Source organism: Rhinatrema bivittatum, chromosome 18 (assembly GCF_901001135.1).
Source record: "Rhinatrema bivittatum chromosome 18, aRhiBiv1.1, whole genome shotgun sequence".
NCBI lineage: Eukaryota > Metazoa > Chordata > Amphibia > Gymnophiona > Rhinatrematidae > Rhinatrema > Rhinatrema bivittatum.
The window spans coordinates 45,908,587-45,923,682 of NC_042632.1; the positions used below are offsets into that span (position 1 = coordinate 45,908,587).

General features: G+C 43.4%; 1 long non-coding RNA gene across 1 annotated transcript; it reads left to right on the top strand.

The window, feature by feature from the left end:
- Window positions 1-271: 271 nt before the first annotated feature.
- On the top strand, window positions 272-13,572 carry LOC115079738. The gene is made up of 3 exons (XR_003853360.1): window positions 272-448; window positions 13,063-13,229; window positions 13,470-13,572. It is a non-coding gene; the product is annotated as an uncharacterized LOC115079738 (long non-coding RNA).
- The last annotated feature ends 1,524 nt before the right edge of the window (window positions 13,573-15,096 follow it).

A 15,096-nucleotide genomic window follows, 5' to 3' on the forward strand; every position in this document is an offset into this window, starting at 1 on the left:
ATAAAGGATCTTTGTGTATATAGAATACGTACACTAGAAAAAGCATTAGACATTTTTTTTAAAAGTTAGATTCGAATTGTGTGCTTGTTGTCTGAAAAAGGTTTCCTAGCTAGCATTGCTTCAGATGAATTGACAATGCGTGGGGATGCTTTATGCACAAAAGCTGAATTCCAAGGTTACCATAAAAGAATTGTTGCTATGGTCTGAAAGAATTTCTATGTAGCTTATATTGTTTTGTTGTTTTGTTTTTTTTTTTGGTTTGGAGAAGGACTCTGCAAAGCAGACCTGCTTGTGTTCTGAATGTAAAATGAAAGCTCGTTAAAGACCTGGCAAACAGCAATCATACAGCCTCACAAAAGCAAAGCAGCCAGCTGAAAGCAGATGACCTGCGTGTGTCTGTCAGAACTTAGCATTCCTCGTTCGATCATCAACAGTGAACCCTGGAGCAGTAAGTAACAAGCATTGCTGGGTAATAATGTCCTAGATGATTTCCCACAAAATCTGCAGACTGATGAAAGACCTGCAACCGTGAAATTCTATGTTTTCTTTCAGAGGCATCTCTCCTTTGCAAGCAAAAGAAAAGTTTGTGGATGTGCAAGTCAGGAGTGCACTGATTAACTCCTTGCCTGACAAAACAGACTGCTGAAATAAGGCGATATGTTGAACTGTGATTAAGGGACCAATGTACTAATTTGCGTTAATGGTAGTGCAGCGTTAATGCCTGTTAAATGCTCTTGTTAAATAATGCAGGCATTAAGAACGAAGATGCGCATGAAATGTTTACGTTAGGTAACTGGTCAATATGCATTAGTGCTGTTAACACTTTTTACTAGTCTGTATTAGTATTAACACCATTTATGCTAATGAGGAAATGAGAAGCAAAAGTATGCTGAATAGTTTATTACTTATTAGTACAGTGAAAAATAACATGTTAAAATGCACAAAATGTAGAGCAGACCCATTAACGCAAAAAACGCCCCCTTAACTACACCTTTGGGATTTTGCTAATGTCTGTATTTATGCACATACTTTAATGTATGTACGTTATCATCTATGTTAATATGCACCCCATTTGCATCTCATTCACATCAGCATTAATACATGCATTAGCATGCATTAAGGGCAAGTGTTAACACAGTTTAGTACATTGGCCCCTAACTGGTAGATCTATGCGCGTCGAAGCTGAGAGATAAGTGCGGGGCATGGCATGGCACATGCCGTGCAGATTTTGAAACCCGCGCAAATACGCACATATCTCCCACTACATGCACAAATCATAAAAAGCAAAAAAGGGGCAGGGAGTGGGCAGGGTCTGGGTGGCGCATGGGCAGAACATGGGTGGGTCATGGGAGGGCAGGGTCTATAAAATGAAGTCAGAGCATAAGTAGTTATGCACTAAGGGCCAGATTTTGTAATGCATGCATGGGCGTAGATTTGTGCGCGCAACCCGGCGCGCACAAATCTATGCCCGATTTTGTAACATGTGCGCGCAGCCACGCACATGTTATAAAATCCGGGGTCAGCGCGCACAAGGGGGTGCACACTTGTGCACCTTGCGCGCGCCGAGCCCTAGGGGAGCCCCAATGGCTTTCCCCATTCCCTCCCGTCCTCCCCACCTTCCCCTCCCTTCCCCTATCTAACCCGCCCCCCCCCCAGCCCTATCTAAATCCCCCCCTACCTTTGTTAGATTATTTACGCCTGCCTCCTGGCAGGCATAGGTTGCGCATGCCGGCCGAGTGCCGGCATGCGATCTCCGGGCCCAGTGGCAGTGGCGAAGCCTCTGGCCATGCCCCTGCCCCTCCCCACCCACGCTAGACAATCGCGCGTCCTGGGGCTTGCGTGCGTCGCCGAGCCTATGCAAAATAGGCTCGGCGCGCGCAGGAAGGGTTTTAAAGGGTTACATGCATAACCCTTTTAAAATCTGCCCCTAAGCACGTGCCGGGGTCCCCTATCGTGTCACCTTACTTTCTGCTATGGACGGCGTGTAAGTCATATAAGAAAGCACAATAGGCTAGTCAGCGGGGTTTTAAGGGTCGGGTTAACAGGGTAAAAGGGATGCAAGTTAGCGAGGGGGCAAAATGGGGAAAAGGGCTATTGCGTCGGTGCATGTAGCTACTGAAATTCTCCCTACTTACGTGCATCGGTATAAAATCGTGCGGACATATATGCACGTACAGCCGATTTTATAACGTGCGCGTGTATAAAATAACAACGTCCTTCTGCGTGTATCGATAAACGGGTCTTAACATTTACCTCTAAGTGAGTATCAACTAGTTGATTTACCAGGGAGTGGTCTGAAGATGGGAGATAAAGCCAGAGAACTGTATCTCTTTGTGCAAACTTCTGAACACACTGAGCGAATGACTATCATACATTAGCATGGTGCTGTGTCTGGCTTCCCTCTTCCCCAATTTCTCTCCTAAAATCCATCAGAATAATAATGAGGGGTAGGGGCTTCAGGCAGGTAAACAGGGAGGATGGGTTGGAGCCAGAGCTGGGGGTGGTTTGCCCTTTTGGGCAATTGGGCATCCCGGGTTGGGGCAGCCTGCTTGAAAGTGCTGGCCTGTGTGTCTGCAGGCTTCTTGGGAGGAAACAACAATTTATCCAAACCTTTTTTAAACCCAGAATTCCATAGTTTAATTGTGCATTGAGTGAAAATGAACTTTCTCTGATTGGTTTTAAATGTGCTACATGCGAACTTCATGGAATGCCCCCTAGTCCTTCTATTATCCATAAGAGTAAATAACCGATTCACATTTACCTTTCTAGATCTCTCATGATTTCAAACACCTCTTAATTAGAAGAATGGGATTAATTAGAAAAATAGGAATAGCGTCAGGCATGACTGATCTTCACACAAAAGTCAAACCTTATTTTCCAGAAGATCAAAATTCTCCAGTTCATTTTGGTTGTAGTATACAATTTTTTTCCTCCAAATAAATCATTTACCATTGGAGAAAAAGAGACTGAATTTAATAGCTGAGAGATAGATATTCAAAGACACTTATTGTGATAACTCAGAAATGCCATAAATGCCAAATTTTGGAAATCAGGGCCATTTAGGTGGAGATATTTTATCCAGATAAATCATTATGCTTGAAAGTTCTAACTCTGCCCCTGCTGGAACATTCCTCTTCAGTTCACAGAAGAATATACACGTAACTGGGTTACAAGCATCCTTTTTCGTGCCCGAGAATAGGGCTGTTTTGTAACAGCCATTTACACACATAAAACACGGGCTTATGCACATAAATGGATTTGAAAATTCAACCCTAATTGGGTGTTTCCAAATCATTAACTCTTTTTTTTGTACAAATACATTTCATTTTGGCATTTAGAACATTGTTAATGAGTCTTCATCATTCACATACAGGCTAATTGTGGAGGAGAATGAATAAGTGTGGGAGGATGATGAATGTAATCTTCATTTATCTAATTATTCTCATCTAATTAGCTCCTGTTTTTGTTTGGTATATCCTTAGTCTATTTCACATAGTGTATTGATAGGTTTTGCTTAAGGCAAGGAGCCCCAAACTTTTTAAGCCAAAGGCTGCAATCACTGGGAGGGCTGGGGGGAGGGAAGGGGGTGCCTCCCTGGTTGCGATGAATTTGGGGGTGACCGGAGAGTACTCTCCTTTGGAGTTTGGTGATCTGAAATGCTGGAAAGGGGAAAGGTGAGGAGCAGGAGTCCCAGAGAGGTATGGCGTAGTGTGGCAGTAAGAATATGTCTCGCAGACAGCCCTGCCACCAACTCCTCCTCTCCCCCAACACCAGAAAACCTGGAATCTGCAATTCCTCTTTCTCAGCATCTGCCCCCTGAAGGTATTGGGGGGGGGGGGTTAGGTGAATGGCAGTGTTGTGGTGCATTGCCACTCATACCCCCTATACATTTGCTGTCTCTCTAATTGCCCCCATCCCTTTCCTCCACCCTCTCTCCCCCTTTTTCCTTCTTTTTTCTCTTGCTCCTCCCTGACTCTCCTCTTACTTCCTCCCTCCCTCCTTTTCCCTCTCATCCCTCTCATCCCTCCCTCCCTCCCTTTTCCCCCCTCACTCACACTGTCTTCTCTTCCACTCACCCTTCCCTCCTCCGCTCTTCTCCCCTACCCCCTCCTTTCTTCCTCAGGCAACGGGAATCCCTGCCAGCACTTCAGCATTTGCGGTGTCACTGCCTGTGTCCTCCTCTGCCAGTGCGGGTCGGGAACCCTGTCAGCACTTTGTCTGCTCTGATACAGACTATCGTGCCGGCGCCTTGCGCGCGTGCAATGACTGCAGGGTCACAGTTCCCCTCGTGCATCACGAGATCAGCAGCAAGAGGAAGTGCCACGCCGTGATTGTTGCGCCACGCTGAAGGTGCCAGTATCAGAGCTGGTGCCAGAGGCCAATGCACTCCTCTGCTGCTGAGAGACTGATCAGAGGCGTAGCAAGGGTCTCCTGTATCCAGAGGACAATGTATGTGTGGTATCCCCTACGGGACCCCCCCCCATTCTCTTTCCCCCATCATCTGCCAGCGCATCACCACGTGGCACCGCTGGGCAGGGCCTTTTCACTGGGGAGGGATGGGAACCCTGGTAGTGTGCATGCAGGGTCAGTGCTAACTTTTCTGCAGCCCTGTGCTAACAATTACTGGGCTGGCCCCTCCTCATTCTGGAATTTTTTTTAACATTTAATTTGTATTCTTTTATTAATCAGGGTCACTGAAAGGGTATTTGGCACCCTAAGTGAATCTTACAGCTTTGTGCCCAGCCTTCCCCCTACCATGGCTCTCTCCATTCACAATTTCAAATTATGCATTTATAATAACAGATTTTACATGAAAAAACACACTCAAAATATAGTGTTTTGAAGTAATAATATCCCAATAGCATGTATATTATATTTACATACACAGCTATGCTGTCAACCAGAAAAACCTTGATAAAAGCCCAAAAGACTATTGTAACATATATGGTATTAAGACTATTGCAGCATGTTGGCTGTGGACATAGTCCTCAGAAAGGCATTAGCAAACTATATTATTTATTTTATTTATTTATTTAAGGTTTTTCTATACCGGCATTCATGATAAGATCATATCATGCCGGTTTACATATAACAGGGGGTGCAAAAACTGTTCTTTTAACAAGTGCAAAGGAAGCAAAAGTTACAATAAAACAAGGTTGTAGAACTGGGGGAGGAAGGAGATAAGGATAGCAGTGTAAGAAATTTACAGAGGTAACTTATTTACAATGTGCAGTGATAATATAATATAATATTATAATATATATAATTTAATATATAATTATATTATATATTATATACTTACTGTATAACTTGTTACTTGTAAAGCATTGTGCTATGTTATTGTTTTCTGTAAACCGAGGTGATGTAGACCTTTACGTACCGCGGTATATAAAAAATCTCCAATAAATAAATAAATATAATATAATTATATATAATATAATATATATATAATATAATATAATTATATATATATATATATATATATATATATATATATATAATATTATATATAATATAACAAATTATAATATAACAAACCTCCCATTCCAAAACAGCACTAACTGCCAGCACTCAAACAGTTAACAACCCTATGAAAAGGTGATTCTACAAACATTACACCAGGCTCTAGAACACCAATATACCTCTTATTAGGAAAACAGAACAAACCAAGCTTCTATAGATCCTTACATAGAAAAGACACATTGGCAGAATACTTAACCTCAATCACACAAATAGAACACAGACAGACCTTCACCAAATACAAAATAAAATGACCATAAAGTAGTTAGACAAACATGCAGACAAAAACTGAACTGCAAATCATAACAGGCCAGACTATGTATACAGTGCAACAGTGGAAAAACAGAAACATAATTTTACATAAAACATCAAGCAATAAAATCAGGAAATATAAAATCTATATAAGAAAAGCCATACTAATAAAAAGAATATTTCAAAACAGCTGACACAAAGAACAACATCCAATAATATAAAACTCATATAATAAAATATTTCAAAACAGTAGACACATACACCACTCAATACTTAAAACTTAAAAACAGACAAAACCCCTATTGTCCATATCTGTCATCTTAAATTTCTAGATGCCCTGAGATTGTAGTGGATTAGCAGGAGAGAGGAAAGGGATTATTGCTCACAGTCTTTCTCCTTTTTCTCATATATACACACATACTGAATCACAGAACCTGCTCTCATACACACACACAGACATTCTCTCATAAACACCCACAGATAAAATCTCACTCGCATACACAGACATGCTTTCTCCCACATATAGAAACAGACATGCTCTCACACAATCAGAGACAGATATGCTCTCATATGCATATACATGCACAGACATACTCTCTCACACACAGACATGCTCTCACACACACACATGCACATAGATATACTCACACAGACAGAAATGCTCTCATACACACAGACACAAAGCCATGCTCACACACAAACACACACATGCTCTCACACACATATACACACATACTCACACATACACACACAGACATGCTCTCTCACACATAAGCATGCTCTCTCATACACACAGGCAGATATGCTCAGTTTTTCCTCTCCCTGCCCATCAGAAGCAGAAGTCCAGCAGGCAGCTTCCTCTTCTTGAGGACACGGGGGGGGGGGGGCTGATACCACACTGTTTCCTGCATCTGTGGGGGGGGGGGGAGTGGTGCATGGAGGATGCGCTGTTCTTCTTCTGGCAACATCTGAATAGCCTTTTCTTCCTGCCTGCACAGACCTACCACTTCCTCTTCCAGGCTGCGCAGGTGGGAAGGAGAAACTATGCTGTCACTGTCCCCAGACCAGTGGCACTCTAGGTAGCAGTGAGCCTCCTGTTCTTCTGCCGCCAGGCGGAATGGGCTCTCCCGGTGGCCACGGGCCCTTTTCTTGCCTGAGCAGGATGGGATCCTTGCCCCTTGGCACCCCCTAGAGCCTGGCACCCACAGGCCTTGGCCCCCCCCTCGCTACGCCACTGAGATGAATATAACCCATTTTTTCTTCTGCTTGCCAAAGAACATATAAAATTCGGCTGCAGGCCAGATGTGGCATATGGGCCGGAGTTTGGAAATCCCTGGCTTAAAATATTAGAATTGAATTATATAGATATGCAAGAATAGTTAATTGACTGGTTAGCATTTATATACAGCATTATTACTGCTCCCAATTAGTCTTGTATGTTAAACTGAGTTTTCTTTCAGTTTTCCTTCTGGCTTTGTGAGATGACAGAATGGAAGATAAATTTTCCTGAAATGGGAGTCCTGTTCAAGCAAATTTAAAATAAAACCATCTACCCAAATTGCAGTGAAACTGAAATAGCAATCCATGTATTTTTAGTTTTAGGTTGCATAACTCAAACATGTGATCTGAAGGACTCTCCCATGATAAGGAGCTTTGATTCCTCTCAGCTCAGCAAAAACAAGTAAAAACGTATGGCAAGTACAATGAATATCAATTTGGCCTGGGACCTGCCTACAAAACAGCTAATTAATTAATCTGACTGAGTGTGGACTGGTTCCTTAAGCCACTGATTGCCCTCAAAGAACATAAATTAGCAAGATAGGAAAGCAGAAGGGCCGATCATGCAGTTCAATACACAGCACGTTTTTTCATAGCTCCTATATTTAACTAAAATTGTGACAACCTGACGTTCCAAAGTAAATTAGCCAAGTTTTCAAAGCATATAGGCAGAGGGGATAGGCATCCATCCAGGGCCAGTTTTAGGGATTGGCAATTGCCTGGGACCCTGGCACCTCAAAGGGTCCCCTTGGCAAGGCTGAGTTGATGCCACTGAGGCAGAGCTTCAGAGCGTCTGGCACTCACTGGGCCCTCTACTCAGGTTCTGCTCCAGGCCCCCCCCCCCCCCCCGTGTCTAACACCAGTCCTGTAGTAGGGATGTACATTTGTTTCATATGACATCTTCACAATAGTTCAGTGCTACCCATGTATTTTTACCCTTTTGGTATCCCCCCTCTAGGCATCCTAGTGTGACCAGATGGTCATTGGAATGACGGCACTGGGCTTGGGGGGAGGGGCAGCTCCTTCCAGAACCTCGCAGTCATGGGCTTCTGAATCCAGCCAGCAGGTATCAACCACAATGCTCTCCCCTCAGGGGGTCGTGAATGCTGCCCCTGCAGCATCCCCAGCACCAGCAGACCTGGGGAGCGGAAGGCCTGATTTGGGGATGGAACCAAGGACCTTCCACATGGCTGCACACAGCAATTGCCATCTGAGCCACTGAGCTAGCCTATGATATTTCTACATGGAACGCCCTTCCGGAGGAAGTGGTGAAGACCAAAACTGAAGGATTTCAAAGGGGCGTGGGATAAACACTGTGGATCCATAAAGTCTAGAGGATGTGAATGAAGAGAAGAGGCATGGGGGTGGCTTGCAGGAATGACGGCTACTACCTGGTGATTAATACCCTTATTCAATAAACATATACACGCTTAATACGATGCCAACATTGCTCTATGCTTCAACGGCAAGAGGAAATGTGGGAAAAAGGATTTGCATTCACGAATAAGCATGGGAGTAGCTTGCTTGTTGCGGCAGTTACTACCCCAAACCAAATAAGCCTGATACTTCACTTTGAATACATATACAGCACAGCTTACTGCTTCAATGGCAGGGGGAATGAAGAAAAGAGGATTTATATTCAGACAACAACCAACAAGGACTAAATTGCACAGGCTGGGTAAACAAATAAGCGTGGGAGTAGCTTGCTTATTGCCGGTTACTATCCCTAATCAATTAGGCTTGATACTTCACTTTGATGCAGCTCCAGCACTGCTCTCTACATCAATGGTGGGGGTGGAAGGGAATTAGAACCAAAAAGTTACCAATAAAGGGCCCTGACCTCAGCAGTCAGAGTAACAGATAAGTATGAGAAAAATAATTGTGAAAGCTTGCTGGGCAGACTGGATGGGCCATTTGGTCTTCTTCTGCTGTCATTTCTATGTAATAACTTAAAATTTCCTGTGTTTTCTTCGTTTAATTTTAATATAACTAAAATGAAACAAAGGAATATCACCCTTTAACATTTACAAAAGCCCCATGGGGGTTGCCTTCCATTCCTTCCCTCCCCTCACTTACTTGATTGAAATGGAGGGGGGAGGGGAGGAGGAGAAATTCCTAGTCACTCCGCCCCATCGGTGCCATATTTCCTAATGACGCCAGCGTTGGATCAGCCAGCACCGTTTTGCACGGGTGGGGCAGGAGTGATTGGGGATAGCGCCTTCCTCTCCTTTGGTAAAGTCAGGGGGAGGGTCAGAAGGGGTGGTGGGGCTTGGAGAAGGTGGTGGTAAGTGAGATTAGAGGGGGAGGACGGCAAACCTATGGGAGGGGAAGCCACTGGGGTGGAGGGTGGCAGGAATTTCTTTATTTCATTTTGGTTGCACTGAAAGGAAATGAAGAAAAATAAAAAAAGAAACCGGACTAAAAAAAAAAAAAAAGAAATGAAACATAAACAGAATGAAAATATTTAGCCTGTTGTAATGATGCAGCAAATCATTCCAGCTGTGCATCCTGTAGGGATCACAGCAGGAACCGTAAGAGCTTATCTTTTTTTTTTTTTTTTTGCATGTTTTACCTCTTTCACTTGCTTCTGTAAATTTGTGCTCCCCCCCAGCTCTCTCTCTCACCTGCTCCCCTACATTCTTGTAACTATTGACATTACAATCCCCCAGAGTACCCTTTAAGATCTTGGGCTTCCTTTCCTGATCCAGCTGGAGCCTTGGCTGTAAGCACTAAACCTAGCAATGCCTACCACGCTTAGCGACTGAATTATGAATGTCTGTGAACGGCGAGCGGCACAGTAGCTAAGGTTGAAGCCATGATGATCGGATGCAGTGCTCACAACACTTCCACTTGTGCTAACTGAACCATTTTTCTGAATAGTTCCCTTTTCCCTGTATTTACATTTAATCCCGAGAGGACTGTGGCGCACAGTCTAATAAGTCTAATAAGGAGTGTTGGCAGGTTGCGAAACTCTGTTGTATGGCCCATGTGCTCTGTACACTCAGCTGTATGAGAAAATAGCAGCAGCCTCGGGGCCCTGCTGATGCCAATTAGAAAATGGGAGCCAGCGGGGAAGGAGCCACTGGTGATCGCTCCTGCACCGTTTCGTCTTCCACGACTCCACGGGTGGGTAGAGGGGAGGATTGGCGGATGAGGGAGGTACGAGTGGTGTGGGGGGGTTTTGCAGCTGCACTGGAGGGGTGAGGATGGGGCTTTGGCAGCGGCGAGTGGGCAGGGGGGGGCTGCATGCCAAGATGGAAGGGAAAATCCCTAATAGATTTCATTGGGTTTTCCATATTGTTTCATTTTGAAACTAAAATTTGTCTTTACAAGGTTTTGTTTTGATTGTTTTAAATTTATATTCCACCTTTTATGACACTTCATTACAAATCAGTGCATTTCAAAACAGATGCACACTCCTAGAAGATTCCACACTATGGAAGCTAGAACGGCTCTAATCGGATGAAGAGAGACTTTTATCCATGATAAAATGTACAGATTCCTTTTTCCGTTTCTTCTATATATCCCTTAAAATCTTTCTAGGCATGCATTTTGTATACTAAGTTATAAAGCTTCAGTTTTATGTTTCACATCTGTTGCAAAATATGTGTGCGCATATATTAAATGCATGGTATAGGCATGCGAAGGGGTTGAATTTAGCACAAGCTTGAAGCTTGACGTTTGTGAGCAGTGGCGCCAATGTGTCAAGGTGCGAATTGTGCTAAATCTAAAAGCCATCTCAATCAGGGTTGAAACTTTCATGTTTGGTGCTACTGCTCACTTGTGCTAGTTTGACCCCTTTTTTTTGGGGAGGGGGGGAAGGGCTATAAAACACTATAAATACCTTTTGTGTAGCATTTATAGCTTTTACTTTTCAAGGTGCTGTAAATTACAAAACTGTCTCAAAAAACATTGATTTTTTTTTCCATGATGTGAGGATACATTTTTCACAGTTTCTTAGATCTAGTTCACTTCAGGATAATAAATGCTCAAAACAGCCCCTTCTGTGCAGGGGCAGAAATTCAATCCGGTGCAAAGATGTATGCAAATATCAGACCCGCTACGACATCTTGAGAAGCATTACGAGAAGCTATATTGGATTTTGTCGAGCTGAAGTTCATTTTGCTGGAGGGAACAGTGAACCTCAGTTCCACGGCTAATTTGCATATTAAAAGGCAGTTTAAATAAAAATAAAGAAATTTGCTCATAGAAGGTTGCTCTGAAAATGAAGCTGAACCTGTGCCTTCAGTGGATCTGAAGCGATGAGGATTTTGCCTTGTGGTATTTCGCGGTATTGCATCAAAAAATTGTGATTCTGCGTAGTGTCATGCCAGGCTAGATGACCTGAAAGCGAGCATCCCGCAATTCCAATCAATTTGGTACAGGGAAGGGCACCTGAATGTGATGACCTTTTAGGGTCAGTTTGATTCAGAATACGTTATCAGCAGAGGGTAGGGGGATTTAGTTTGCTAGGTACGTCACATGAGATTCTTGCAACATAACTCTGATGAGCATGAAACACAAGAAATATGGAAGGCGTTGCTTTGGTTGGGGATGGCGCTGACCCATCCTCGGCTGCTGAGATATGGAGTAAGTCACACTTATCCCCTGGAAGTTGTCTTGTGGTGAAGAATCTAGGGGGGGAGCCTTTCATAATTCTTTCATTGATTCTGCGTTTGAAGGAGAGCGAGGCCTTCCAGCTGCTTCCATTTCAGGTTTGATTCAACGGCAGGGGAGAAGAAAAGAGGGTTCGCACTCACAAAGCGGGGAGTAGCTGGCTTGTTACGGCGGTTACTACCCCAAACCAAATGGGCCTGATACTTCACTTCTGATGCACATCCAGCATGGCTCTCTGCTTCAACGGCATGGGAGAAGACTGATACGTCACGCATATCCAGCATAGCTCCCTGCTTCAATGGCAGGGGAGAAGAAAAACAACCAATAAGGGCTAATAACATAGTCTGGGTAAAACAAATAAGTATGGGTGCAGCTTGCTTATTGCGGCGGCTACTACCCCAAACTAATCAAGCTAGATATTTCACTTGGATGCAGCTCCATCACTGCTCTCTACATTAAAGGTGGGGATGGAAGGGAAATAGAACCAAGAGCTAAGAGAAACAGATAAGTATGAGAGAAAATATGTGTGAAGCTTGCTGGGCAGACTAGATGGGCCATTTGGTCTTCTTCTGCCGTCATTTCTATGTTTCTATGTTTCTATGTAATAGCTGGCAATGACAGGGGGAGGGTAAGATGACTGCAGAATGTTGATGTTGGGGAAAAGGAGATCTGTATGGTCAGGCATAAGCTCAATGCTCTAACATTGTTATAGCGCATATTGCGTTTACATTCAGAAGCACTTGCCTTGTAAATATGCAGATACAAGTAGCATTTGTGTGTGTCTATTTATTAAATATATATTTAATTTTCACTGGAAAATCTGTGTGGAGCTGTCAGATACAATATCTAAGGGTACTATAATACCGAGTATAGAAGGCAGATAAGGCCCAGCCGGTCTGCTTGTTTTATTCCTGGGCTGGTTCCATTCCTTAGCCCACAGTAAATCTCCGACTTGCCATTCGCCCCTCATGACCCTCTGTGTTTATCCCAGGCCTTCCTGAATTTTGTTACTCCTTTGCTACCCTCTCCATTAAGAAATACTTTCTAATGTTACTTCTAAGTCTACACATTGGAGCTTTTCTCATAGACTTGTGGCAGTAAGTATGAAGCAGTTTCTTTGTCTTTGAAAATCTAAAATGGCATTTATCTATATAATTAAAAAAAAAGACTTCTTAATTCAGTTAATTTCTGTTTTCATAAGGCAATTCAGAAGATGTGCGTTTGCAATGCACAGTATCCAAGATTAGCATTTATGTACTGAATGACAGGAAAGAGATGGTACAGGCAAGGAAAGGTCACTCATATAAGAATGTTCTGCTAGCAACATGTAGGCATATAACTTAACTGGCATATGTATTCATTTTTTTGCATTCATCTTTTACCTTATTTTTGCAGGTGGTGCTGCAGTTCTTCTGCAATTCAAAACCCTGCCATCCATGACTCAGCTTCCATGCTCTGGTTTCTGAGGAATAGCTCATCCTTTGAGAGGTGCTACCAAGTACTATTGCAAGATTGGACTCTACTGAAAGGAAAATCAATTTCCAAAGCTAAAATATTGTTAGGTAAAAAAAAAAAAAGAAAACCTGAATAAGGTTGTAGTCTAGTATCTTTCTAGATTATAGCTTCTAGTGGATTTCATCTGAGTGGTTGAGCTCCCAGTTTGAGAAATGATCCTATCTAAGAGAGTCGGCAAATAAATGGACCACCTCAACTTCTTATAATAGAGTTGTGCAGGCTTTTTCAAGCTGGCAGAAAAGAAGAAAAAAAGAACTGACAAGTTTTGGGTTTTTTTTTTTTTTTAGATGGTATCTGCAGTGCAGACCTGCCGTTCCTCCCCGATCTGGCATGGGTTTTCCAGGGTCAAGGGAAAAGCTGGAGGATAATTCTCTGAGCTTTGTGTCGGCGGCTCCACTTATAATGCCCGCTCATTTCTGCGTGCTCAAGAAACTGCATATTCTTTTTCTCCGGAAGGTCTGTATGAATATTCCCTCTAACATCATCTAATGGAGCCTTTTAACTGGCACACAATAGCTGCCCACTCACCCCTCTCCCCCCCCCCCCCACCTCGCCACCCACAGACGTTTTCCTACTCCACTGGTTTCATTACATTTTGGGAAATGTGTACTCGCTTATCCTCGCTTTTTATTCAAAGCCATTACTGGACGTTACTATTTGCCATAGGCGAGTAGCTGCAAGTAATAATTTAAAACCTTGTGACAAATTTATGATCTGTTTCGTATGTATGGAGGTTTTGGAAACTATGGGGGGGGGGGCTATTTATCAACCAGCGATGCCCGTTAACACGCGCTATTAGTGCAGGGGTGCAACGAGGGAGGGGGGGCACTTCTTTCACTATTCGGCAAACCGAGGAGGAGCAGGGAGGCGACTGCCCAGTGGACCCCCATCACGTTGCCTTTTAAAATGCTTTGGGGGGGAGGGAGGGGGAGTTATCAGCCCGGCTGGGCTTGGTTGAGGTTAAAAAAGAGGAATCTTCAGCAATAAAAGGAACGCTCTCCTTTTCTTTGTGATTATTATTATTATTTTTTGCCTAGATTAATGGTTGTCTGCTTTACTCTTGGACCTGGTATCCCATTCCCTTGCAAGTTTTATAAGCTTTCTCATCGTCGTCAATATCAATGTCATCCTCACTATCAAAAAGAAATAAAGTGGCAGAATAAAGTCCTGATTTGTTACTTTTGCTTTCTCCTGCCACTTCAAGTGTAATTTTTCCCTCCTTATAACGAATGCCTCTGTCTCAGGCTCTGATAAGTGCATTTCTGTGCTATGACTGACAGACTTCTGTGTTCCTCCTCTATCTTTTTTTTTTTTTTTTTTTTGCCAAAACCCCCAGATTGATGGGGGAGGATGCAATTTGTTTAAAACAATTATTCCCAGGACTAAACGTTATCTCTATGATGTTCCTAAGAGTTTATTAAACCATGAGAGAAGATAGGACAAGAAGGGAGCGAACCTTTATTTTTATGGCAGAGATCTATGCATGTGCCAGTAGTGAACTGGGCAGGGTTTGAGCCGTCCTTATCATAGTGCGACTATCCAGCGAGAAGTTTATGTTTTGGTGTGCCGTCACTTTAAAAAAAAAAATTATTACAGACTTGGTCCGGTGGCTCCTGCTTCGATTCCCTGTTCTTCCACTCCCCTGGTCAACCAAGGCTGGGGGGGGGGGGGGGGGTGCTGTGGAGGCTACGCTCACAGCTCTCGGTGGAGAGGAAGTCATAGTCACTGTGCAATGGCGACACACGCTGGTAGGATTTATGGCCTGACCTGAGGGTTCTGGAAGAAGCAGTGGGGGCATGGGGGATCCCAGGGGAGGACCTGCCACTGCAATGATTGCATTACAGTAAGTCGGGAAGGGAATGTAAAGCAGAGGTATAAAAAAAAAAAAAAAAAATCCCCAGGTAGCTGCAAATT